Source organism: Ovis canadensis, chromosome 19 (genome assembly GCF_042477335.2).
Source record: "Ovis canadensis isolate MfBH-ARS-UI-01 breed Bighorn chromosome 19, ARS-UI_OviCan_v2, whole genome shotgun sequence".
NCBI classification, from domain to species: domain Eukaryota; kingdom Metazoa; phylum Chordata; class Mammalia; order Artiodactyla; family Bovidae; genus Ovis; species Ovis canadensis.
The window spans coordinates 909370-937257 of record NC_091263.1 but is presented as its reverse complement, the minus strand read 5'-3'; the positions used below and the strand labels follow the sequence as shown (position 1 = coordinate 937257).

The window sequence follows — 27888 nt, the reverse complement described above, 5'->3', positions numbered from 1 at the left end:
TTGCTCCCAGGCGCTCTTCAAGCCTCACCCCGCCACTGCAGGCTAATAAAGAACTATGGACCCTATTAGCGCTCACTTTAGCTGTAACCCTAGAGTTAATGCCAACCCTAACCGTAACCCGAACCCTGACCCTGACATGAACCCTAACCCAAACCCGAACTCTAAGAAGAGGGGGGTCCCCGAATTCTAACCTGAACCCGAACCCTAACAAGTGGGGGGGGGTTGCCCGAACCCTAACCCTAAGCTTAACAATAAACCTCTAAAATAAAAAAATTTTCTGGTCTAAGCCCTGGCTCTTGCAGTCCCCTGCCCCTGAAAAGCGAAAAGGTCAGACTGGAGACTTGAACTCCTGATTTACAGGCCATAGCCTACCTGCCTAGTGGCCCACCTAACCCCTATGCTACAGAGGCTTGCTGCTTCCAGCAGGGCTCCCGAACCCTCTTCAAGCCTCGGCCCACCAGGGCAGGCTAATAAAGAACTATGGGCCCTATTAGGGCTCACTTTAAGCTGTAACCCCAACACTAATGCTAACCCTAACCGTAACCCGAACCCTGACCCTGACATGAACCCTAACCCAAACCCGAACTCTTAGAAGAGGGGGGATCCCCAAATTCTAACCCTAACCCTGAACCCGAACCTGAACAAGTTGGGGGGTTGCCCGAACCCTAACCCTAAGCTAAACAATAAACCTCTAAAATAAAAATAAACGTTTCTGGTCTAAGTCCCGCCTGTTGCTGTCCCCCGCCCCCTAAGAGCAAAAGAGTTAAGCTGCAGACTTGAACTCCTGACTTACAGACCATCGTCTGCCTGCTCACCAGCGCACCTAACCGCTACGCTACAGAGGCTTGCTGTTCTGACAGAGCTCCCGGACCCTCTTCAAGCCTCTGCCCGCCAGGGTCTGGCTCTATAGACTATCATGGCTGTCCTAGGTCATCTTTGCTTTCTATAGTCATAGTTTTATCCCTAAATCATAGACAGATCAGCTGAGAAAAAGCTTGGATTGTCTCGGTGGGGTGGATTTGCTTGTCCTTGTGTTTCACCTGGAGGCAGTCGCGGTCCCGCGGGCCTGTCCTGGAAGGGGGCGTGGGGGTGGGGCGCACCGTGAGCGCGTCGGGGGCGGGGCGAGCCTGGGCGGCTGGTCAGGAGCGCGGCTCACGTGAGCGGGTCTGGGGCGGGATGAACATGGCGGCGCGTCGGGGGCCAGGGCTCTCAGGGCTCGCCATTGCAGCTGGGAATGCTCGTTTCGTGGGCTCCTGGGTCCCCGTCGATTGGCATCCAGCGAGCAGAGCGCAGGGCTGTGGGCCACAGGTAAGGGAACTCGGACTGGGCGGAGCAGGGAACCATGTATTCTGCCCTCTTTGTTTGCAGTCTCGGAGCCGACTAAAATGGCGGTCGCAGAAAAGCCTCGCCTTTGGGGCCAAGGGTTTTACTGCTTTACCCCTTTGCATAAAGCTCAGACCCGCGCGGTTTTCCCAAGCAGCCTAGTGTATTGCTTCCTACAGGCCTGGAGAGGATAACAGGCAGGAAGGCCAGGGGTCTCCAGACAGAGAAAATAGACTGCAAGTGTCAGACGTTTTTTTCTCTCTCTTAAGAGGCCGGAGGAGACAAAAGAGTGCTGCATTTTTTTTTCTCCATCTTGATACAAATTTAAAAGGTTTCTCAGAAATTTCTGTGTTGCCATGACCACTCCTGGCTCCACCTGAATTTAACTTTCCTCAAACCTTGAACTAAGCAATGCATTTTTCTTATGGAAATGTTTGTCTTAAGGTATGCTAATGTACTATGTATTTACCCAAGGCTCTGTCTTCAGGTCAGTTTCCCCTAAAGGCTCAGAAAAAACTTGACAAACCAGTATGTTTTACTCATACCTTGTTCTCTTAATCTATGTGAATGAAACTATATATTTGCTTGGAAATCTGCCTTTCTTCAAGATTCATGTCCATCATTTTATGGCCTGGGATGACTCATCTGCTGCCAATGTTATCTCAATGCATGCTGTGGGTGAGGGGCCTGGTGCCATTCTCTGACACATTGTCTTTCTTTCATTAGCAGACTGCTAGTGGCTCTATAACATCTGGCTAAAGACTAGCAGGGGGTACTCTTCCCCCTTTTACTGTCTACGTCAGCAGCTCTCTCGATCTCTTTTATATTTTAATAAAACTTTTTAACAGAAAACCTCTGAGCCATCAAGCTTCGTCACTTGCCCTGGATTGAATTCTCCTCTGGAGTCCAAGAATGCTGGCATCTTTTGTGGTTTAGCAACCACCTTTCAGCCTTTTGAAATTCATATTGAATCTTCATTTCAGATTGAAGATGCATTCCATGGTATTGCCAACTGAAGCCTTTTCATCGCTATGGCATATCTGTCCATGTCTTTAGGGTATTTTTCAGCAATCATGTATCATTTCCAGTGTGCCAGTCTTGTTATCCTCATTCTGTCCATAGCAAAGTCTTTTATTAATGTTGACATGACTGAAAGGGAATCGTTTGTTTAAATTCCTTTTCAGATTGTTATTTGCTGGTGTATACAGATAACACTGTGTCATCATTCATTTGTATCAGTTTGGACAGCTTGATAGTTGTCTTTAGTTTCTTTAATTTCTCATAATTTAAGATGACCCTGTCTCATATATTTACAGTCTCACCCCTAGTCTCAGTCATTTCTTCAAAGAACTGTCCTTTTTTTAAACATTACATTATTTTTGACTGTGCTGGGTCTTTATTGCTCGTTTGTCTAGTTGTAGTGAGCAGAGGCTACCCTCTAGTTGCTGTGCCATGGCTTCTCATTGCAGTGCTTTCTCTGTTTGCAGAACTTGGGCTCTGGAGCATGCAAACTTCAAGAGCTGTTCAAGGGCTTCGTTGCCCCTGGGCGTGTGGAATCTCCTACACAGGAATTGAACCCGTGTTCCCTGCATCGGTAGGCAGATTCTTTACCACCGGGCCATTGGAGATGTTTCCTGTTCCCTTTTATTAGAGAATGATATTTAAAACATACATGTAGGAGCTCAATATGCTCAGCTGACAATACATGGATATATATATATATATATCCATGTATTCCAGCTCACCTTTGAACATATTCAGTTAAAGGTAATTTGTGATGTCTCCAACCTGATCCACCACGACATGGACATTGTAACGTTTCCTTTTGTTTATCTGTAACTTTGCATTCCAATGGTAAGATACCTGGCTTCCACCGCTTGTCATACACAGAATTCAGTGCTTGTCCCACGTGGTTACTGAAAAAAAAACTGTCAGATTGTCTTTCAAAGGGGGCTCTGCATGCATTGCACCAGTATCTTGAGTATGTTTTTGTATGATAGTTTACTATCAGTATACCCTCAGTGGCCAGGTGTCTATTTCAGTCGCTACCAATTATGAATGGGCTTGTTTGCTCTAGTGTTCTTGGACAATTCGAATACAGTTTCTTTGTCAGATATGCATTGTTTTAGGAAAACAGTTTTATTGATTGTTGGCTGTGTTGCCTCTTTGTGTGTGGGCTTTTCTCTAGTTTTGGTGAGCATGGGCCATAACTAGTGGTTTGCAGGCTTCTCACTGCAGTGTCTCCTCTTGTTGAGGGGCACAGGCTCACGGGCTTCAGTGGCTGCAGCATGTGAACTCGGCATCGTGGCTTCCAGGATCTAGAGCACAGGCTCGCTCGGCTGTTGTGGCACACGGGCTCCATAGGATGTGGGATCTTCCCATCCTAGGGATCGCACATGCATCTCCAGCACCGGGGGGTGGATTCTTTACTATGGAACCACCAGGGCATATTTTAGACTAGTTTTCCACACATGTATCTAGTGAAAGAGGCCAGGATCAAGAGGCATGGCAGCTGGGAATCCTCAGCCCCAGCTCTGGTGTGCTATCCAAAGCTCTGGGGCCTTTGGTGAGCAGCTCAGCTTCCCTGGGACTGTTTCCTCCCATCAGAAATGCCCTGCTTTTGGACTGTAGCCCACCAAGCTCCTCTGTCCCTGGGATTTCTGAGACCAGAGTACTGCAGGTGGTGCCATTTCCTTCTCTGCTGCTGCTGCTGCTGCTGCTGCTGCTGCTGCTGCTGCTGCTGCTGCTGCTGCTGCGTCGCTTCAGTCGTGCCTGACTCTGCGCGACCCCATAGACAGCAGCCTACCAGGCTCCTCTGTCCCTGGGATTCTCCAGGCAAGAACACTGGAGTGGGTTGCCATGTCCTTCTCCAGTGCATGAAAGTGAAAAGTGAAAGTGAAGCCACTCAGTGAAGTCGTGTCCGTCTCTTAGTGACCCCGGGGTTGCAGCCTACCAGGCTCCTCTGTCCGTGGGATTCTCCAGGCAATGGTACTGGAGTGGGCTGCCATTGCCTTCTCTGATTTCCTTCTCTGCAAGATAGCGTTTTGAAGATATTTTCTCCTGGATATTGCTTTTGATGAAGGAAGGGGGATCCCTTTCAGGGCTTGAGAGTGAGTTCTTGTCTGACACTGGGCAATGAGTTGTCTGAGGAGAGGAGTGCTGTCCAAGCGAGAGGCTTTATTGGGAAGGGCTGCCAGGGTGGAGGGCAGGAGGGTGAGGGAAACGGAGAGAACCACTCTGTCACGTGGCTCACAGTCTCAGGTTTTATGGTCATCGGGCTCATTTCTGGTTTGTCTCTTGCCAGGCATTCTGAATTGGGATCCTTCTTGGGGGCACACGCATCACTCAGCTGAGATGGATTCCAGCGAAGTGGATCCTGGGAGGTTGGTAGGACCTCTGAACTGGAGCCTCCCATCTCCTGACCTCTCCAGAATTCTGGTTGGTGGTAGCTTGTTCGTTCCTTGTTCCTTCCCAGGACCTCCTGTTGTAAGATGATTCCTGCAAGTGTTTTCTTTTCTCTGTTGCCTGGCCAGGGTGGGTGGTCCGTGGTTCATTTAACAGTTTGTTTTTGGTTCTCTCGAGTAAGGTCCTCCACAGGGTAAATGTATGAAATGATAAAAGGCAATGTTTTAAATAATTTATATTCATAATTTGGTAAGTTGGCTTGTTTTGTGTATGTTAGACCTGATCACCAGACCAACGGTCATGTAGAACTTTTGCAGTTTTCTAAAATTCTATAGTTTTTTAAATGGAGTTACCTTGTTGCAAAGTTTGTGTTTATGTTCATATTTTTTTAAAGTTATTTCTTTTAGTTGATTGATCATTGCTTTACAATACTGGTTTGATTTGTCATACATCCACATGAATTAACCATAGGTGTACCTATGTCCTCTTGCTCTTGAATCTCCCTCCCACCTCGCACGCATTCCCACCTCTCCAGGTTACTACTGAGCCCCAGTTTGAGTTCCCTGAATCATACAGCAAATTCCCATTGGTTGTCTATTTACAAATGTAGGTGTACCTGCATCCATGCTGCTCTCTCCATTCATCTCACCCTCTCCCTCTTGTTCCCCACCCTCGTCTGTAAGTCTGTTCTCTATGTCTGCACCTCCATTGCTGCTCTGTGAACAGACTCGTCAGTACCATCCTTCTAGATTCCATGTTTTTCTCTCTTTGACTGACTTCCCTCCCCTTTATTAGAACAAACTCAAATGTGTTCCTTTTTATGGCTGCATTCCATGCAGGCTCTGATTGTTCCTTAGCCATGTTTTGCGGAGGGTCATGGAGCTATTCTGCTCCATTTCAGTTTGGGCTTCCAGTCTGAGTGCTCACAGCAGAGCTGCTTCTGGGTGAGCCCTCTGAGGTCTGTGAGCACCGGGCTGCCCGCTCTTCTCTTGTGGCCCGCAGGGGGCGCCAAAGGCCCCTCTGACCCGCGGGCGCAGGACGCTTTGCCTTTAGACTCTGCTCCGTGAGCAGCTGGCGGGAGCTTTGTCTCCTCAGGACCATCAGGGCTCAGGCTTCTGGATAACAGGGCTGCATCCAGGCTGAGAGGAGCAGGGTTGCCTCAGTGCCCACCAGCAGGGAGGCGCTGCAAGAGCGAAAAATGAGGATGGAGTAGACGTTTCCTGTGTCCAGCTGAGGGCTGACTGGAGGTCCATCTCAGAGGACTCAGGGGGAAAGAGCTCCGTGTGCAAAGCGGTGGGTTTTCAGTTAGATTTGCGTTAGATGATGTAGAGGATGAACACTGATGTTCTTCCGTGTAGGTGGCCATTTTCCTGTCACTGTTTCTTGAGAAGACTGTCCTTTCCTCTTCGCTCGTTCCTGGTTTGATTTTCAGGAACTGACCATGTACAGGTGGGTTCGTTTCTGGGCTCTCTATTCTCTCCTGGAGTCCATGTGTCTGTGTTCCTGCCAGTTCCTCACTGTGGTGGTCACTACAGCTCCGTGATGTAGTTTGAAGAGGGATAGGAAGATGCCTCCAGCTGTGTTCCTCTTTCTCAGAGTCTTTTTGGCCGTTTAAGGTCCTGTTCAACAGTAGCAGCCTAATATTAGGAATATTTCTATTTCTGTGAAAAATGCCATTGAATATTATTTTGTGATTGCAGTCCGTGTATTTGTTGATGACTTTGGTTGGAATGGACCTTTTAATTCCTCATTGTTCCAGTGCATGAGCGTGGAATAATTTTCTGTGTGTTTGTATTTTCTTTGGTTTCTTTATCAGTGCCTTCTAGTTTTCTGACTACTGGTTTTTTATGTTCTTGATTAAGTTTGTTGCTAGATGTTTTATTTAAGTGGAATTTTCTTAATATTTTTTTCCTGATTGTTATTAGTGTATAGAAATGCAAGTGATTTTTGGACTGTAAAGGGTAGTATTTTATGATTGTAAATTAATCCAAAATGATTCAGCTTTACTGAATGTAGTCTAACAACTTTTTGTGAAGTGATGTGGAACATTTTATCTGTAAGATCTGTTTCTCCTGCAGTAGGTCATCCAGAGGACCCAAGACATGGTGGTTACTAATAGACTTCCCACACTACTTCTTCATTCCACGTGGACTCCTTCACGGGCAGTGAGCATCCCAGCTTCCCTTGAACTTCATCTGGGTAAGTCTTGGCCTGTATCAGAAAGTTTCCTGCCTGTCTGCGCTAAATTTCTTTTGTGGTATTGACATGGTTGTTTTGAAACCTAGTATACTTTCCAGTCATTTAAAATGTACAGAAAATGCCTAGCAATGGGAACAAGTGCTAGCATTTGCCACATCATCTAAAATACTCTATGTGTTTTATCCAAAATGGGTACCTTCTGCAGAACCAGCACATAATCTCCAAAATCAGGAAATCATATGGTACCTACATTATAATGTAATCCACTGCCCCACTTCCACTTTTAGCAATTGTTCAAGTGTATGAATATATCTTTTGTTTCCATCTTCATCCTTTTTTCTTTATTTAGAGTGTTACTGAGATTTTCAGTTATTTGGACAAACTTGATGGATTGAAAGCAGACATGGTGAATAAGGGTTCTGGGTGGCCTTTTCGATGTGGATTTCTTTTTCACTGAAGATGGTTTTAATATTTATTCATGTGGTAACATGTATGAATCCTGCATTCTTTCCCCCCCCCCCATAGTAATTAAAAATAAATAATATGCCATTTACCATTTAGATATTTGTAAGCATACAGTGTTGTAGCAGACAACCTTTTCTTGTTTTGCAAACCAGTTTAATAATGTGCACCTTGTGCGTGCTTTGGAGAAACTCAGGAAACTGAGTCAGTGACTGAAATGGCCCAAGATATCACCTTAGATTCCATCTTCATCTGAAAACAAAACAGGCACTTTCTGGTGGTCCAGTGGCTGAGACTGGACACTCCCAAAGAAGGAGGCCCAGGTTCATTCCCTGATCCAAGAGCTAGATCTCCCATGCCACAAAGGAGAATTTGCATGTTGTAGCTAAATATCTGGCTTACCTCAATGAAGGTTGACCTGGCGCAGCCAAATTAAAAAAGAAACAAATATTTTACAGATACAACCAAAGGAAAGGAAGGGTATGGTTGTTGTGCAGATTTACGGCTTAGCTTTCCCTATCGATAGAAAAGAAAAAAGAGTTTCAAAAGACTGTGTCTCATCCTTCTATCTGGCATATAGAGAGGATTCCTTTGAAATGAGATTTCTCTGGTAAATGTGACTCACAGAAGAGCTGTCTTGAACTTGGGTTTCAGAGATGATCATGTGTCCTCTAAAAAAAAAAGTTAATTGGGTCCCACTAATTATCATGCTGAGGTGGTATATTTTGTGGTAGCATTTGCTCCCCTTCACTTTGGATGTATCCCCATTTGTTTACACTGTCATCTACTGAAGACATCCTGATATTTGAAAGTTTTTAGTTATTACAAGTAGAGCTGTTGTATATAATCATGTGATACTTTTTGTCTGGACGTTTTCAAAGCTGTTTAGTAAGTGCTAGCCATATAGTATTCAGGTCACAGGTGAGCTTTGTTTAGCTGTGGAAAAATCCAGCTATGTTTCTCTGTGGCATGTGGGATCTTCTGGGGTAAGGGATCAAACTAGAGTGTCTTGCATTGTCAGGCAGATTCTTTACCACTGAGCCACCGGAGAAGTTGTGCCCTACCCCCGTTTTTTTTTTTTGAGTTTACTGGATCTAATAGGTGTGCAGTGCTACCTCACTGTTATTTTAGTTTGTAATTTCCTAATGATATGTGATTTTGAGTCTTTTTGATAGGCTTATTTACTATCTTTATATTTTTGTAGGACAGGTGTTTAGGTGTATACATTTTTTATGAGATTGTTCTAGATTTTTTGGTATATTTGGAGTACAATCCTTTATCAGATATGTATTTTATAAATATATTTTCCTGTGGCTTGTGTTTAAGTTTTGTGAATAAGGTTTTTCACAGTTTAAATGTCTAATTCTTTAAAGTTAATGTTATATATGTTTTATATCCTTTTTTGGATAGACTTTAGTGTGTTGTTGTTAAATTTTATAAGCAGAAGTGAGGTACTGTAGATACAGTTTTAAGCTAAGCTGAGGTACCATAGATACAGTTTTGCCTTTTGTCTGTTAAGAAGTTTGAGTGAGTTTGGTGTACACTGTATATAACATTATGTCTACATTCATTTGACTGGATATAGCTTCCAATTATTTGTCTAATTGGTTTTGGAGATATCACGGGAAGTCAGTTTTTCCAAGGGAAACTGAGGTCCATGAAACATGAACTCTTTTCGATCGGTCGGAATCACTCTCTGCTATTTCTGACAGATTTGACTTGTTTGGATATCTCATATGAGTGGAATCACAGAACGTTTGTCTTTTCTTGGTCTGGTTTATTTCACATGATCTAATGACCATAAGGTTTGTCCACATTGTCGCATTGTCAGAATTACTGACTTTGAAGGGCCGAATCAGATTCCATTGTGTGTATACCACAGTTTGTTTATGGAATTGGCTGCCATGGACACTTAGATCACTTCTGTTTGTTTGCCAGTGTGAATCATGCTGTTGTGAGTATGACGGAAGAAGTATCCATTTTTTCAGCCCCCTTTCCCAATCCTTTTGGGTACATAGCTTGAATTGGAATCGAACTATGTATTTATTCCATGTGTTTGTTTTGGAGCCATTTCTGTAATGTCTTGCAGAGTGGCAGCACCATTTAATGTACTTTTTCGTATGGTGGAATACCGTTCAAGCTTCTGAATATACCTTGTGTTGCATATTCAGTCTCCCACCAACGGACACTTGAATGAGTTCTACCTTTGAGCTATTGTGAATGTCACTATGAGTATTTGTGTACCAGTTTTTGTTTGAATTATTAACAAGTACATTACTATATATAAAAGAAGCCACAAGGACCTACTGTACAGTTTAGGAAACTATTAAATATCTTATGATAATGTATAATGGAAGAGAATCTCAAAAGGAATATATGAAAAGCACATAGTAACCATGATATTTATTGTGCCAACACTATGAGTTATCATAGCACTACTCAACGTGTATTTATACATGTCAGTAAAATATTCACATCTGTAAGGATATTATAAAAAATTATATAAAAAATCAAGAATTCAAACAGAGATTAAATAAACTTCCTGTCATTGCTCATCATCATTTATACATTCATACTACCTGTAACACTCATTGTATAAGTGCTGGACTAGCAATTGATGTTCTCGTAAACCAAGAGATTGTGAAGGTGTAAGGAAATATAGCTTATTGAATTCCTTAATGAAGGATTATAGAACTCTATGTCCATGAAGTGAATGAAATTCCATTTTTTTGAACCACATTCTTACTAGAGTGATGAGCTTCCACCCCACCCAACGTTAGTTCACAATGAAATCCTGCAGTCCTCTGGCCTCAATGTCTGCTTCCTGCTACCAAGAAAGAAAAGATGAGGAAGTCCTGACAAAACCGATGCTATTTTTCTTTTTCTGATTTGTATTTTATCGCAGGGCTTGGCAAAAAGAGGGCCCAACCTGTTTTTAGAGTTCCATCCCAAGGGTTCCTCTGGCATGTTCCCTATGTTGACAAAGTGCTGATTATTTTCAACAAAGGACAATGATCTGCACTTCACTATCTGTTGCTTGAGCTGGAATAGCGGGCATCCCTTGAAGTGCATTCCTTCATGCTGAAGTAGGCATCCCTGAAGCAATAGTATAAGAGGAACACATTTATCACGTAGACATCGCAGCCCATGCATTTGTAATAATTTTTCAGTTATACCCATCATCATCGGAGGAACTGACTTGTCCCAGTAACAACGAGAGTACCCAGTATAACAGTTCCTTGACTTATGAGTACTTCCTATGAGTACCCTTATGAGTACTTCTTCCAATGTTGTTTCTCCTACTTTGGTCATGAACAGTAGAAGCTGATGGCAGTGGTCCTTGAAATGTATGTCGATTCCTAGGTGGCACAGTTGATAAATAAAAAATCTGCCTACCAGTGCAGGAGGGGGAAGTGATGTGGGTTTGATCCCTGGTTCAGGAAGATAACAATTCATACACATGTTTTATGTGAACCAGTTTGATACTCATGAGTTTTTTCTTCTGTATACAGAAAAACAAATGCTGTTCAAGGACACTGAAAGAACCCTGATGTTGAAAATCAGATCTGTATTGTGAGCAATGCTTAGATATCCATGAGTCGAAGCATAGTATTATGCCTATCATCCTTGTATTTCTCTCAGTGAAATATGTTGAGGAAAACTCTTCATTCGTGGTCTAGATTCACGAAGAAGCTAAATAGCATTCATCCTTTACGTTGACAACTGTGAATTTAAATCTCCTGTGAATCCTATGTGACAACCACACATACCAACATGAGTTATCAGTATTATATCAATATTTTTAGTCCTATTGTATGTCAACTAAAAAAATCAGTATATAATTGTACATGAAGTCAAGACATAAAATCAGTGCAAATACAAAATGTTCCATTCCATCCTTTGAGAAAGGGAGAAAAACATCTCTGTGCTTAGCCTATTGCATTTTTATGTATTAGACCCTTAAGTAGTTTATTCACCACACCCTGTGAATGATTCACAAATCTTCAGAGAAGAAAGGATCATTTCTCTTGAACAATGAGTAGTTCAACTATTCTCAAAGCAAAGCCATAAGTGAGTCTTATTTTGGGTGAGACCATGAAAACTCAGTGTTTTCATTATGCTTGTGCTTATGATGGGAGGAGGTCTGAGAAAGCACTTCTGAAGGTTTATTCATACCAGTCGTTCTCATATGTATCGAGTCTTTAAAGGTCGAATCACCAAGGTGTTGCTTCTACACTTGTACTAGGCTGAGCAGCAACATTCCCTTTCTCCGTAAGTGCAGTAGACGTGTTCCCAACCTGTCTGTCTTCTGTCCTCTGGAGTATGCATTGCTTGAGCTCATCACAGCCTAGTAGATGGAAATCATCAGGATATTCTGGAAACCCTTTTTATTTCAGTCTGTTCAGGAGGTTACCACTGCTGCAAACCTCTGGATTTTACCAAGCGCTTTTAACAACCTCAGATGAAGGATATAAGTCAACACTGGTGACAGCCACGGGCTTCCATGGCCTATCCATGATTGTTGGCTTTGCTTTCATAATCATCCTGTTTCTTATACCAGCTAAACTGTCAGTGTATTTTTTAATTACCATTTTATCTTTGATGGTTTTTAGAGCTATTATGGATTTTCCTATATATCTTCACTTATCGGTGAGGGTCTTATGTTAGTAGTAGTTATGACAACTGACTTTCTGTCTGTTAGCTGTGGCAGAATAAAAAAAGAATGACCCACTGTATATTATTAATATTATGTATCAATATATTGTTAGTTTTATTGTTTGCAGTCATCCAATTCCAAGTTTCTGAAATAAACTTTCAGAAAAATCACATCCTTTTGAATGCCCATTTGACTGAATAGGAGCACGGAAATGTTCTTCCATAAAATTGTTTACAGTTTCCATTCCGTTTCTCCTGTTTGATGTAGATATTGGCCTTTGGTTCTATCAGTAGCTTTGCAAGTAAAAAAAAAAATTAATTAGAGCTCGTATGGTAATTTTACTGTTAGCAATAAGTTTAGCATAAAATGAACACAGAAGAGGTTACAGTAGACCAAATATGAAAGTCAGTTTAAAAGAAAACATAGTGTTGAATGTTTACAGTAGGAATATAGTTATGAAGTTCCTTTATTATTATTCTATCCTTTCCTTTTGTTTTGCAGGGGTGTTAATGTACAGATTCCAGTACTATGGCTAGAGCGAATAATAGTATCATTATTCTTGAGAGCAACTCTACTAAGTCTTCACGCTCATGTCACTCAAGGTTTTTTAATACCTATTATGTTAGTCGTGTTTGTAGTTTGTGAAGTCACATAAGTTGCATTCATTCAAGCAATAGTATCAAACAGCTATGGCATCAATTATAGATGTGAATCGATATCGAATGTGAATCCATTTCACTGTGACAAGTTATTATTGTAGATATTCTATTCATGCCAGTAACAAAGCTGTGCAGAAATAATACAATGTTTATTAAGAAAATAAGATTTACTAATTTGTTTTATTATTCTATTTCTTTTAAACAGATTTAATGACAACAGGCTCAACTTTTCATTCACTTGTATGACTATGAGCGGTTTGACCAAGTTGAAGAAGATGACTCGTTTGTAGTCTTCCTCATCAGCTCATTCCATCTACTAGCTTTAAAATCATTTAGTACAGAGCTCACCGTCTAGGTGTTCATCCAGTGTTTTGTTTGCTTATCATGCAGGATCATTTTAAAAGGAAAAGTATGTGTGTATGAGTTAGAGCTCTGATCCCAGGAGTCCATGTAGAAGCTTCCCCTGAGAAATGTATCGTTTTTGCACCAATGCTACTGAAATGTGTGAATGTGGTATACCACGCGTCCCAATAAGTGTAAACAGCGTCATAGGCTACTTATTTGAAATGACCAGTACTCATGACATTCCATTCAACTGAGGACTAAATATAGCCAACGTAGGCTGTGTTTGCCAAATAGACTTTGAAGTATTCTTCACACAGTCCTTCATCGATGCCAGTTTTCAGATCGAAGAAACCCTTGCTCCATGAAGTTTGTGAACACATATACTCATGTTTTGTTTGAGATTTTAAAGTCATTCTTCAGTTTTGTTGGAGGAATGGTTCTGTATATGCCCCGTGGATCCCCAAATCCACTGATGTTCATGTGTCTTGGGGCTTCCCAGGTGGTTCTAGTGGTAAAGAACATGCAGAACATACCCATGCAGGAGACATGGGAGGTATGGATTCCATCCCTGGGGCAGGAAGATCTCCTGAGGGAGAGCATGGCAACCCCCTCCAGTATCTTTGCCTAGAGAATCTCATGGAGAGAGGAGCCTGGTGGGGCCTAGTCCATATGATCCCAAGGAGTTGGACACAATGTAAGTGACTTCGCACAGCACATGATTCGTTGTCATAGCTAATATAATGGAGATGACATAAAAAGAAGCACCAGCGGGCGAAAGTCAATATCCATCACTTTTAAACTTTGGAATGTATTGTGATATTTTACATCCATATTTGTATGACTTGATAGTTGGAGAATCGATGCATGTGAAGGCCTGGTTGTGTTATATGTATGTTGAGGGAAGATATATTTTTATGTGGTTTGACATATAGGTCCCATTTCATTCGTAGACATATGCATACTCATCACTTATCATCATTTTTTTTTTTTGAAAAGACCATTGTTTGGAAAGGTTGTTGTCTAACCATGAAAGATGCTTGAATTCTTGGGCTCCTTAGAGGAAGAATTCAACCCGGGGCCAGTGATGAGGGTTGATCAGTCAGAGCTTTTGTGTCCCAACGTTTTATTAAAGTATAAAAGAGAGAAAGCTTCTGACATAGACATCAGAAGGGGGCAGAAAGAGTGCCCCCCTACTCATCTTTGGCTGGATGTTATCTAGCTACTAGCAGTCTACTCATTAGAGAAAGGAATGGCAGCAGACCCCTCACCCACAAGATATATGGAGATGACCGTGGCACCAGGTGAGTCATCCTGGGCCATAAAACGATTGATATGAGCAAATGGATAGCTTCATTCACATAGATCAGGAGAGCCATGTATGAGTAAAGCATATTGGTTTGTCAAGTCAGTTCTGAGCCTTTAGGCAGAACCTACTTGAAGATAGAGTCTAGGGTAAATACATAGTACATTCACATAGCTTAAGGCAAACCTTTCCATGAGAAAAATGCCTTGGTCAGCTCAAAGTATGAGAAAAGTGAAGTTCAGGCGGAACCAGGTGTCATTATAGCAACACAGAATTGTAAGAGAAAATCTCTGTTTAAATTTGTATCAAGAAGGGGAAAAAAGATAACAGCTTGTTTCCTCCTGCCTCGGAAGTGACAGATAACAACTGTCTGACACTTGCACCCCATTTCCTCCCTTTGGAGACCCCTGGCCTTCCTGGCTGTTACCCTCTCAGTTTCATTCATTGAGCGTTTTCTGCCTTGTGAAACATTGGGCATAGAAGTATGTGTTTATTTAGGGGTATTTCATCCAATTTCATTTAAATGCATATGTGAATTAGAAAGTTTGACATGCTGTTGCTTTGTATACCGATTGGGAAATGTGAGCCTCCAAGCTTAATTTAGTTTTTCATGTTCATTTTTCTTTTTAGGGGTACAAAGAAAAATAATATGACTGTTAAGATCAGCTTTCGTATTTTTTGCCAAATATGAATTGGGATCACATCGATCAGAGATGAGTCTGTGCATGAAAGCCCTAATAACTAATGCTAATTGACTTCACTACCATGGGATGTTTTCATATCTATTGAGGATTTACTTCATGTATTTCGATTTTAACTTTCTGTCTCACAGCCTTGTTTGTAGATCAAAGCTATTTGAAATTGTCATCTGGTTTCAAATGGCTTGTGAGGTTATTCATGAGTGGTTCATAAAACCGAATGGATTGTACGTAGCCATACTTTGTTGTCATTCTATGAATTTGAAGAATGTCTGAAGAATGTCTGCAGTTATGCCTTAAAGATTCATACAATTGATGTCCAATATTTATCTCAATAGACTTGCTTTCAATTTGTAGTTTCCTATGCGTATGTCTTTCTTTATGGATTTGGGTAGAACTTGTATTGGAACACTGAAAAATCTGTGATATCAACCGTGCTGACCTTTCTGGTGGTCATCATTAAGATTTTCACGCTCTATGGATCCTAGTGGAAACAGGTGCTGTTCATCCTACTTTTGTGAAGATTGAACTCATCGTAGAAAGTGGAATTTGTTGAAATATTTATGGTATAAATAAATCTTGTCTCTATAATTACCCAGAGTCCTGGTGCGTATTTGATTGCTAAGTTATAAAATGTATGAGATAGATGTGATCCATCAATGGCGACTGGATAAGTGGTGGAGAGGTATTTTGGTGATGCAAGAGATTTAAATGATGTGATCATAGTATTTATATCCCTTTTATGTGGATAATGGGTCTTGGATCCATGTTTGAAACCTTACAACCTCGTCTTTTGTTATGCATGGGAAGTGTCAAAAATGAAGAAGATGCGGGTAGGTACTTCAAGGGTAAGTATAGGGCTGAGGGCGTGACTATGATGTGGGTTAGGGTTAGGATGTGGATGGGGGTCCGGTTAGGGTAGGGTAAAGGTTAGAGTTCGTGGAACAGCCCTCCAAACTTGTTAGGGTGAGGGGTGAGGTGTGAGGGTTCAGGATGAGGGTGAGGGTAAGGATTCAGGGTGAGGGTTAGGATTCAGGATGAGGGTGAGGATTCAGGGAGAGGGTGAGGGTGAGGGTTCAGGGAGAGGGTGAGGGTGAGGGTTCAGGGAGAGGGTGAGGGTGAGGGTTCAGGGTGAGGGCGTGGGTGAGGGTAAGGGTTCGGGGTGAGGGTTCAGAGTGAGCGTTCAGGGTGAAGGTGTGGGCCTCACATCTGATACAGGATTGTACTCCAAATATACCCATCCCTTCCCTTGAACAGACCTCTCACTATGGGAGCCCTTGGCAGTGTGGAACCCACCGGCCCCTAAGGCCTCCCAAAGGACGCCTGGGGCCTAGGTGCAAAGGCAATACAGGAGTGGAGCTGAGGCCAGGAAGGAGCCAGTGGCGTCTCCCAACTTTGCAAAGGCTGCTCCTTCCTGGGTAGGAAGCCTAGCAGCGAGGCAAGTCTGGGCAAGGTTCGCCCAGGGCAGAGCAGCCTCGCACCAGGAACTCTGCCAGATCGGGCCTCTGAGCAGAGCTGGAGCTCTGCCATCCTGGAGGCGCACTCGACTCCGCCCAAGCAGGGCTTGCAGCCTAAGGCGGCTGGGCTGCTTCGTCTTCCCCCTAGGAAGCTCGATTCCCGCATGCTGTTCACTCGGCTTCCAGGCGCCGGCTCCCTGCCCCTCCTTACGGTCTAGGATCAGGGGCTGCTTCCCCTGAGCTGGGGCTGTGGGCAGGAGCCCAGACACACAGGTGCAGGACCCAACCACCTGCACACGTCTCTGCTGGAGAGGAGAGCGCTAGGGAACCTACGTGTGTGAGGCAGCTACTGGGCGCCCACGGAGTCAGACTCGAGGTGTGCGGGGCTCCAGAGCCCCGCCAGGGGTCCAAGGAGCCTGGTGCTCACCGTGCGGCGCTGAGTCTGGGCTGTCAAGCAACCGCTGGAGGAGACCTGCACTTGCCCTTCCCTTGCCTCTGACAGAGCTCTCCCTGCTGGAGCCCTTGGCAGTGTGCAACCCACCGGCCCCTAAGCCATCCCCAAGGACGCCTGGTGCAAAGGCAAGGCAGGAGCAGAGCTGAGGCCAGGAAGGCGACAGTGGCATCTCCCAGGCTCAAGGAGCCTGCTCCTTCCATGGCAGGAAGCCTAGCAGCCAGGCAAGTCAGGGCAAGGCTCGGCCAGGGCAGAGCAGCCTCAGACCAGGAACTCTGCCAGATCGGGCCTCTGAGCAGAGCTGGAGATCTGCCATACTGGAGGCGCGCTCAGATCCAGCCAAGCAGGGCTTGAGCCGCACGTGGCTGGGCTGCCTCTTCTTACCTCGAGGAGGCTTGCCACCTTGAATGCTCTTCCTTCGGCTTCCAGGCGCGGAAGCTCTGTGCCTCCTGCAGGTCTTGGCTCAGGGGCTGCTTGCCCTGAGCTGGGGCTGTGGGCGGGAGTCAAGACACGCAGGGGCATACCCCAAACTGCTGCACACTTCTCTGCTGGGGAAGAGAGCGCAAGGGAACGACATGTGAGAGGCAGCTGATCGGCACCCACGGAGTCAGCCTCCAGGTATGCCGGGATGGAGACCCCAGCCAGTGGCCCTGGGAGGTGCGTTTCTTCGTGCGGCGCTGAGTCTCGGCGACCAAGCAACCGCTGGAGGATCCCTGCACTTGCCCTTCCCTTCCCTCTCACAGAGCTCGCCCTGCCTGAGCTCTTGGCAGTATGCAAGCCACCGGCCCCTAAGCATTACCCACGGACGCCTGGGGTCTAGGTTCAAAGGCAAGGCAGATGCGGAGCTGAGGTCAGGAAGGCGCCAGTGGCGTCTCCCAGGCTCACGCAGCCGGCTCCTTCCTGGGCAGGAAGCCTAGCAGTGAGGTAAGTCTGGGCAAGGCTCGCCCAGGGCAGAGCAGCCTCGCGCCAGCAACTCTGCCAGATCGGGCCTCTGAGCAGAGCTGGAGCCCTGCCGTCCTGGAGGCACACTCGGCTCCAGCCAAGTAGGGCTTGAATCAAAGGAGGCTGGACGGCCTCTTCTTCCCTCGAGGAGGCTCGCCTCCCCGCCAGCTCTTCACTCAGATACCAGGTGGCGGCGCTCTGAGCCTCCTGCAGCTCTTGGCTCAGGGGCTGCTTGCCCTGAGCTGGGGCTGTGGGCGGGAGCCCAGGCACGCAGGGGCAGGCCCCAACCAGCTGCACACGTCTCGCCTGGGGAGGAGAGCGCTAGGGAAGCTACGTGTGTGAGGCAGCTGCTGGGGGCCAGGGAGTCAGCGTCGGGGTGTGCGGGGCAGCAGACCCCAGCCAGGGACCCTGGGAGCCTTTTGCACTCCGTGCGGCGCTGAGTCTGGGCAGCCCAGCAACCGCTGGAGGAGCCCTGCACTAGCCCTTCCCTTCCTTCGCACAGAGCTCTTCCTGCTGGAGCCCTTGGCAGTGTGCAAGCCACCGGCCCCTAAGCCCTCCCAATGGACGCCTGGGGCCTAGGTGCAAAGGCAAGGCAGGAGCGGAGCTGAGGCCAGAAAGGCGCCAGTGGCGTCTCCCAGCCTCGCGCAGCCGGCTCCTTCCTGGGCAGGAAGCCTAGCAGCGAGGCAAGTCTGGGCAAGGCTCGCCATGGGAAGCGCAGCCTCGCGCCAGCAACTCTGCCAGATCGGGCCTCTGAGCAGAGCTGGAGCTCTGCCGTCCTGGAGGCGCAATCGGCTCCAGCCAAGTAGGGCTTGAGACAAACGAGGCTGGGCTGCCTCTTCTTCCCTCGAGGAGGCTCGCCTCCCCGCCAGCTGTTCACTCGGCTTCCAGGTGGGGGCGCTCTGCGCCTCCTGCAGGTCTTGCCTCAGGGGCTGCTTGCCCTGAGCTGGGGCTGTGGGCGGGAGCCCAGGCACGCAGGGGCAGGCCCCAACCAGCTGCACACGTCACTGCTGGGGAGGAGAGCGCTAGGGAAGCTACGTGTGTGAGTCAGCTGCTGGGTGCCCAGGGAGTCAGCCTCCGGGTGTGCGGGGCTGCAGACCCCAGCCAGGGGCCCTGGGAGCCTGGTGCACTCCGTGCGGCGCTGAGTCTGGGCGGCCAAGCAACCGCTGGAGGAGCCCTGCACTAGCCCTTCTCTTCCCTCGCACAGAGCTCTTCCGGCTTGAGCCCGTGGCAGTGTGCAAGCCACTGGCCCCTAAGCCCTCCCAATGGACGCCTGGGGCCTAGGTGCAAGGGCAAGGCAGGAGCGGAGCTGAGGCCAGGAAGGCGCCAGTGGCGTCTCCCAGCCTCGCGCAGCCGGCTCCTTCCTGGGCAGGAAGCCTAGCAGCGAGGCAAGTCTGGGCAAGGCTCGCCGAGGGCAGAGCAGCCTCGCGCCAGCAACTCTGCCAGATCGGGCCTCTGAGCAGAGCTGGAGCTCTGCCGTCCTGGAGGCGCACTCGGCTCCAGCCAAGTAGGGCTTGAGCCAAACGAGGCTGGGCTGCCTCTTCTTCCCTCGAGGAGGCTCGGCTCCCCGCCAGCTGTTCACTCGGCTTCCAGGTGGGGGCGCTCTGCGCGTCCTGCAGGTCTTGGCTCAGGGGCTGCTTGCCCTGAGCTGGGGCTGTGGGCGGGAGCCCAGGCACGCAGGGGCAGGCCCCAACCAGCTGCACACGTTTCTGCTGGGGAGGAGAGCGCTAGGGAAGCTACGTGTGTGAGGCAGCTGCTGGACTCCCAGGGAATCAGCCTCCGGGTGTGCGGGGCTGCAGACCCCAGCCAGGGGCCCTGGGAGCCTGGTGCACTCCGTGCGGCGTTGAGTCTGGGCGGCCAAGCAACCGCTGGAGGAGCCCTGCTCTAGCCCTTCCTTTCCCTGGCACAGAGCTCTTCCTGCTGGAGCCCTTGGCAGTGTGCAAGCCACCGGCCCCTAAGCCTTCCCCAAGGAAGCCTGGGGCCTAGGTGCAAAGGCAAGGCAGGAGCGGAGCTGAGGCCAGGAAGGAGCCAGTGCCGTCTCCCAGCCTCGCTCAGCAGGCTCCTTCCTGGGCAGGAAGCCTAGCAGCGAGGCAAGTCTGGGCAAGGCTTGCCCAGGGTAGAGCAGCCTCGCGCCAGCAACTCTGCCAGATCGGTGCTCTCACCAGAGCTCGAGCTTTGCCGTCCTGGAGGCGCACTCGGCTCCAGCCAAGTAGGGCTTGAGACAAACGACGCTGGGCTGCCTCTTCTTCCCTCGAGGGCGCTCGCCTCCCCGCCAGCTGTTCACTCGGCTTCCAGGTGGGGGCGCTCAGCGACTCGTGCAAGTCTTGGCTCAGGGGCTGCTTGCCCTGAACTGGGGCTGTGGGCGGGAGCCCAGCCACGCAGGGGCAGGCCCCAACCAGCTGCACACGTCTCTGCTGGGGAGGAGAGCGCTAGGGAAGCTACGTGTGTGAGTCAGCTGCTGGGTGCCCACGGAGTCAGCCTCCGGGTGTGCGGGGCTGCAGACCCCTGCCAGGGACCTTGGGAGCCTTTTGCACTCCGTGCGGCGAAGAGTCTGGGCAGCCCAGCAACCGCTGGATGAGCCCTGCACTAGCCCTTCCCTTCCCTCGCACAGAGCTCTTCCTACTGGAGCCCTTGGCGGTGTGCAAGCCACCGGCCCCTAAGCGCTCCCAAAGGACGCCTGGGGCCTAGGAGGCCAGGAAGGCGCCAGTGGCGTCTCCCAGCCTCGAGCAGCCGGCTCCTTCCTGGGCAGGAAGCCTAGCAGCGAGGCAAGTCTGGGCAAGGCTCGCCCAGGGCAGAGCAGCCTCGCGCCAGCAACTCTGCCAGATCGGGCCTCTGAGCAGAGCTGGAGCTCTGCCGTCCTGGAGGCGCACTCGGCTCCAGCCAAGTAGGGCTTGAGCCAAAAGAGGCTGGGCTGCCTCTTCTTCCTTCGAGGGGGCTCGCCTCCCCGCCAGCTGTTCACTCGGCTTCCAGGTGGGGGCGCTCTGCGCCTCCTGCAGGTCTTGGCTCAGGGGCTGCTTGCCCTGAGCTGGGGCTGTGGGCGGGAGCCCAGGCACGCAGGGGCAGGCCCCAACCAGCTGCACACGTTTCTGCTGGGGAGGAGAGCGCTAGGGAAGCTACGTGTGTGAGGCAGCTGCTGGACTCCCAGGGAGTCAGCCTCCGGGTGTGCGGGGCTGCAGACCCCAGCCAGGGGCCCTGGGAGGCTGCTGCACTCCGTTCGGCGCTGAGTCTGGGCGGCCAAGCAACCGCTGGAGGTGCCCTGCACTTGCCTTTCCTTCCCTCTCACAGAGCTCTCCCTGCTGGAACCCTTGGCAGTGTGCAAGCCACCGGCTCCTAAGCCCTCCCTAAGGACGCCTGGGGCCTAGGTGCAAAGGCAAGGTAGGAGCGGAAATGAGGCCAGGAAGGCGCCAGTGGCGCCTCCCAGCCTCGCGCAGCCTGCTTCTTCTGGGCAGGAAGCCTTGCAGCGAGGCAAATCTGGGCAAGGCTCGCCCAGGGCAGTGCAGCCTCGCGCCAGCAACTCTGCCAGATCGGGGCTCTGAGCAGAGCTGGAGCTCTGCCGTTCTGGAGGCGCACTCGGCTCCAGCCAAGTAGGGCTTGAGCCAAACGAGGCTGGGCTGCCTCTTCTTCCCTCAAGGAGGCTCACCTACCCGCCAGCTGTTCACTCGGCTTCCAGGTGGGGGCGCTCTGCGCCTCCTGCAGTTCTTGGCTCAGGGGCTGCTTGCCCTGAGCTGGGGCTGTGGGCGGGAACCCAGCCACGCAGGGGCAGGCCCCAACCAGCTGCACACGTCTCTGCTGGGGAGGAGAGCGCTAGGGAAGCTACGTGTGAGAGGCAGCTGCTGGGCGCCCAGGGAGTCAGCCTCCGGGTGTGCGGGGCTGCAGACCCCAGTCAGGGGCCCTGGGAGCCTGGTGCACTCCGTGCAGCGCTGAGTCTGGGAGGCCAAGCAACCGCTGGAGGAGCCCTGCACTAACCCTTCCCTTCCTTCGCACAGAGCTCTTCCTGCTGGAGCCCTAGCCACGGGCCCCTAAGCTCTCCCCAAGGACGCCTGGGGCCTAGGTGCAAAGGCGAGGCAGGAGCGGAGCTGAGGCGAGGAAGGAGCCGGTGGCGTCTCCCAGCCTCGCGCAGCCGGCTCCTTCCTGGGCAGGAAGCCTAGCAGCGAGGCAAGTCTGGGCAAGGCTCGCCCAGGGCAGAGCAGCCTCGCGCCATCAACTCTGCCAGATCGGGGCTCTGAGCAGACCTGGAGATCTGCCGTCCTGGAGGCGCACTCGGCTCCAGCCAAGTAGGGCTTGAGCCAAAGGAGGCTGGGCTGCCTCTTCTTCCCTCGAGGGGGCTCGCCTCCCCGCCAGCTGTTCACACGGCTTCCAGGTGGGGGCGCTCAGCGACTCGTGCAGGTCTTGGCTCAGGGGCTACTTGCCCTGAGCTGGGGCTGTGGGCGGGATCCCAGGCACGCAGGGGCAGGCCCCAACCAGCTGCACACGTCTCTGCTGGGGAGGAGAACGCTAGGGAATCTACGTGTGAGAGGCAGCTGCTGGGCGCCCAGGGAGTCAGCCTCAGGGTGTGCGGGGCTGCAGACCCCAGCCAGGGACCCTGGGAGCCTTTTGCACTCCGTGCGGCGATGAGTCTGGGCAGCCCAGCAACCGCTGGATGAGCCGTGCACTAGCCCTTCCCTTCCCTCGCACAGAGCTCTTCCTACTGGAGCCCTTGGCAGTGTGCAAGCCACCGGCCCCTAAGCCCTCCCAAAGGACGCCTGGGGCCTAGGAGGCCAGGAAGGCGCCAGTGGCGTCTCCCAGCCTCGCGCAGCCGGCTCCTTCCTGGGCAGGAAGCCTAGCAGCGAGGCAAGTCTGGGCAAGGCTCGCCCAGGGCAGAGCAGTCTCGCGCCAGCAACTCTGCCAGATCGGGCCTCTGAGCAGAGCTGGAGCTCTGCCGTCCTGGAGGCGCACTCGGCTCCAGCCAAGTAGGGCTTGAGCCAAACGAGGCTGGGCTGCCTCTTCTTCCCTCGAGGAGGCTCGGCTCCCCTCCAGCTGTTCACTCGGCTTCCAGGTGGGGGCGCTCTTCCCCCCCTGCAGGTCTTGGCTCAGGGGCTGCTTGCCCTGAGCTGGGGCTGTGGGCGGGAGCCCAGGCACGCAGGGGCAGGCCCCAACCAGCTGCACACGTCTCTGCTGGGGAGGAGAGCGCTAGGGAAGCTACGTGTGTGAGTCAGCTGCTGGGCGCCCAGGGAGTCAGCCTCCATGTGGGCGGGGATGCAGACCCCAGCCAGGGGCCCTGGCAGCCTGGTGCACTCCGTGCGGCGCTGAGTCTGGGCGGCCAAGCAACCGCTGGAGGAGCCCTGCACTAGCCCTTCTCTTCCCTCGCACAGAGCTCTTCTGGCTTGAGCGCTTGGCAGTGTGCAAGCCACTGGCCCCTAAGCCCTCCCAATGGACGCCTGGGGCCTAGGTGCAAGGGCAAGGCAGGAGCGGAGCTGAGGCCAGGAAGGCGCCAGTGGCGTCTCCCAGCCTCGCGCAGCCGGCTCCTTCCTGGGCAGGAAGCCTAGCAGCGAGGCAAGTCTGGGCAATGTTCGGCCAGGGCACAGCAGCCTCGCGCCAGCAACTCTGCCAGATCGGGCCTCTGAGCAGAGCTGGAGCTCTGCCGTCCTGGAGGCGCACTCGGCTCCAGCTAAGTAGGGCTTGAGCCAAAAGAGGCTGTGCTGCCACTTCTTCCTTCGAGGGGGCTCGCCTCCCCGCCAGCTGTTCACTCGGCTTCCAGGTGGGGGCGTTCTGCGCCTCCTGCAGGTCTTGGCTCAGGGGCTGCTTGTCCTGAGCTGGGGCTGTGGGCGGGAGCCCAGGCACGCAGGGGCAGGCCCCAACCAGCTGCACACGTTTCTGCTGGGGAGGAGAGCGCTAGGGAAGCTACGTGTGTGAGGCAGCTGCTGGGCTCCCAGGGAGTCAGCCTCCGGGTGTGCGGGGCTGCAGACCCCAGCCAGGGGCCCTGCGAGCCTGGTGCACTCCGTGCGGCGCTGAGTCTGGGCGGCCAAGTAACCGCTGGAGGAGCCCGGCACTAGCCCTTCCTTTCCTTCGCACAGAGTTCTTCCTGCTGGAGCCCTTGGCAGTGTGCAAGCCACCGGGCCCTAAGCCCTCCCAAAGGACGCCTGGGGCCTAGGTGCAAAGGCAAGGCAGGAGCGGAGCTGAGGCCAGGAAGGCGCCAGTGGCGTCTCCCAGCCTCGCGCAGCCGGCTCCTTCCTGGGCAGGAAGCCTAGCAGCGAGGCAAGTCTGGGCAAGGCTCGCCTTGGGAAGAGCAGCCTCGCGCCAGCAACTCTGCCAGATCGGGCCTCTGAGCAGAGCTGGAGCTCTGCCGTCCTGGAGGCGCACTCGGCTCCAGCCAAGCAGGGCTTGAGCCAAACGAGGCTGGGCTGCCTCTTCTTCCCTCAAGGAGGCTCACCTCCCCGCCAGCTGTTCACTCGGCTTCCAGGTGGGGGCGCTCTGCGCGTCCTGCAGGTCTTGGCTCAGGGGCTACTTTCCCTGAGCTGGGGCTGTCGGCGTGAGCCCAGGGACGCAGGGGCAGGCCCCAACCAGCTGCACACTTCTCTGCTGGGGAGGAGAGCGCTAGGGAAGCTACGTGTGTGAGGCAGCTGCTGGGCGCCCAGGGAGTCAGCCTCCGGGTGTGCGGGGCTGCAGACAAAAGCCACGGGCCCTGGGAGGCTGGTACACTCCGTTCGGCGCTGAGTCTGTGCGGCCAAGCAACCGCTGGAGGTGCCCTACACTTGCCTTTCTTTCCCTCTCACAGAGCTCTCCCTGCTGGAACCCTTGGCAGTGTGCAAGCCACCGGTCCCTAAGCCCTCCCTAAGGACGCCTGGGGCCTAGGTGCAAAGGCAAGGCAGGACCAGAGCTGAGGCCAGGAAGGGGCAAATGGCGTCTCCCAGCCTCGCGCAGCCTGCTTCTTCCGGGCAGGAAGCCTAGCAGCCGGGCAAGTCTGGGCAAGGCTCGCCGAGGGCAGAGCAGCCTCGCGCGAGCAACTCTGCCAGATTGGGCCTCTGAGCGGAGCTGGAGCTCTGCCGTCCTGGAGGCACACTCGGCTCCAGCCAAGTAGGGCTTGAGCCAAACGAGGCTGGGCTGCCTCTTCTTCCCTCGAGGGGGCTCGCCTCCCCGCCAGCTGTTCACTAGGCTTCCAGGTGGGGGGGCTCAGCGACTCGTGCAGGTCTTCGCTCAGGGGCTGCTTGCCCTGAGCTGGGGCTGTGGGCGGGAGCCCAGGCACGCAGGGGCAGGCCCCAACCAGCTGCACACGTCTCTGCTGGGGAGCAGAGCGCTAGGGAATCTTCGTGTGTGAGGCAGCTGCTGGGCGCCCAGGGAGTCAGCCTCCGGGTGTGCGGGGCTGAAGACCCCAGCCAGCGGCCCAGGGAGCCTGGTGCACTCCGTGCGGCACTGAGTCTGGGCGGCCAAGCAACCGCTGGAGGAGCCCAGCACTAACCCTTCCCTTCCCTCGCACAGAGCTCTTCCTGCTGGAGCCCTTGGCATGTGCAAGCCACCGGCCCCTAAGCCCTCCCAAAGGACGCCTGGGGCCTAGGTCCAAAGGTGAGGCAGGAGCGGAGCTGAGGCCAGGAAGGCGCCAGTGGCGTCTCCCAGCCTCGCGCAGCCTGCTCCTTCCTGGGCAGGAAGCCTAGCAGCCAGGCAAGTCTGGGCAAGGCTCGCCCAGGGCAGAGCAGCCTCGCGCCAGCATCTCTGCCAGATCGGGCCTCTGAGCAGAGCTGGAGCTCTGCCGTTCTGGAGGCGCACTCGGCTCCAGCCAAGTAGGGCTTGAGCCAAACGAGGCTGGGCTGCCTCTTCTTCCCTCGAGGAGGCTCGCCTCCCCGCCAGCTCTTCACTCGGCTTCCAGGTGGGGGCGCTCTTCGCCTCTTGCAGGTCTTGGCTCAGTGGCTGCTTGCCCTGAGCTGGGGCTGTGGGCCGGAGCCCAGGCACGCAGGGGCATTCCCCCAACCAGCTGCACACGTCTCTGCTGGGGAGGAGAGCGCTAGGGAAGCCAAGTGTGTAAGGCAGCTGCTAGGCGCCCAGGGAATCAGCCTCCAGGTGTGCGGGGCTGCAGACCCCAGCCAGGGGCCCTGGGAGCCTGGTGCACTCCGTGCGGCGCTGAGTCTGGGCGGCCAAGCAACTGCTGGAGGAGCCTTGCACTTGCCCTTCCCTTCCCTCTCACAGAGCTCTCCCTGCTGGAGCCCTTGACAGTGTGCAAGCCACCGGCCCTTAAGCCCTTCCCAAGGACGCCTGGGGCCTAGGTGCAAAGGCAAGGCAGGAGTGGAGCTAAGGCCAGAAAGGCGCCAGTAGCGTCTCCCAGCTTCTCGCAGCCTGCTTTTACTGCTGGAGCCCTTGCCTCTGCGGCACTCAGTAGCCCCTAATCGCGACTCCAATCCCGGAACTCCACCCTGACCTCAAAACCCTATATCCCAAACCTGTAAACTGAATGCCTAGCTCGAATCCCCAAACAATGAACCTGAAACCTGATACCTTAACCCTAACCCGACCTCAAACCAAAACACCTACCCCTTAATCCCAAACCCAAACTCCAATCTCCAAACCGCAACCCCAAACCGCAAACCTCTAACCCCGAAGCCGAACCCCAAACCCCAAGCCCCTAATCAGAACAAGAACCCCCAAACTCCGAACCCCAAACCCCTAACTCGAACACCATACCATGAACCCCAACCCATTTCCCGAATCCAAATCTCTAACCCCAAGCACCGAACTCCCAACCTGAACCCGAATCCCCTAACCCAATCCCCTACCTGAACCCTTTACCATAACCCGAAAACGAAACACCAAACCCCTAACCCATAACCTGAACTGCGACCCCCTACCCTAAAACAGAAGCCCCTGTCACTAACCCCTAACCAGAACAGCGAACCCCTTAACCGAACCTCAAAGGCCGAACCCCAAACCCCTAACCCGATCCGTGAACCCCTAACTCGTACCCGAACCCCTAACCCGAGCCCCAAACCCAAACCCCGACCCCCAAACCCCATACCACAAACCCCGAACCATGTAGCCCAAACCCCGAATCCATAACTCAAACCCCGAACCCCAAATCTGGAACCCGAACCCCCAACCCCAAACCGCTAACACGAACCCCACACCCAGACCGCACACCCCTAATGCCTTACCGGAAACGCAAACCCATAAAGTGAACCCCAAACCCTGAACCCAAACCCCTAACCCGTACCCCACACCCCACACCCCCAACCCAAACCCCAAACCCCTAACCCAAACTGCGAACACCTAACCCGAATTCTAAACCCCGAAACCCAAACCCCAAAACCCAACCCTCAAACCCAAACTCCAAACCCCTGATCCGAACCCCAAACCCCAAACCCCTAGCCGGAACCCCAAACCTCAAACCCCAAACCGCACACCCCAAACCCCTAAGCCGAACCCCGAACTCCCAACCCCTAACTCCTAACCTGAACAGCAAAACTCGAAACTGCACCTCACACCCCCATCCCCAAACCCTGAACCCAAACCCCCGAAGCCCAAACCCCAAACCTCAAATCTTGACCCCCGATCCACAAATCTCACTTACTGAACCTCTAATCGGAACCCCCAACCCCAATCCTCGAATCCCAATTCCCGAACCCCAAACCCAAACCCCAAACCCCTAATCCGTAACCCAAACTGCAAACCCAAAAACCGAACCCCAAACCCCCAACCCACAACCCTGAACCCAAACCCATAACTGGAACCCCAAACCACGAACCCCTGACCCAAATCCCAGACTCCAAACCCCAAATCCCTAACCCCTAACCAAATCCGCGAACCCCTATCCCAAACCGCGAACCCCAAACCCCAACCCTCAACCCCTAACCTGAACCGCGAACCCCAAACCTCGAACTCCAAACCCCAAACCCGAACCCCGAACCCCTAACCAGAACCCCAAACCCAAACCCAAACCGCGAACCCCAAAACCCAAACCCATAACCCGAATCCCAAACCCAAAACCCCTAACCCGAATCCCAAACCTCCAACCCAAACCGCGAACCC

At 51.6% G+C, this 27888-nt stretch overlaps 1 long non-coding RNA gene across 1 annotated transcript; it reads left to right on the top strand.

Annotated features, from left to right (window-relative positions):
* The first annotated feature begins 1156 nt into the window (after positions 1 to 1156).
* LOC138424718 (uncharacterized) lies at positions 1157 to 15649 on the top strand. Its single transcript, XR_011250949.1, has 6 exons — positions 1157 to 1308; positions 2811 to 2917; positions 4628 to 4761; positions 6807 to 6927; positions 12911 to 13744; positions 14984 to 15649. It is a non-coding gene; the product is annotated as an uncharacterized lncRNA (long non-coding RNA).
* The last annotated feature ends 12239 nt before the right edge of the window (positions 15650 to 27888 follow it).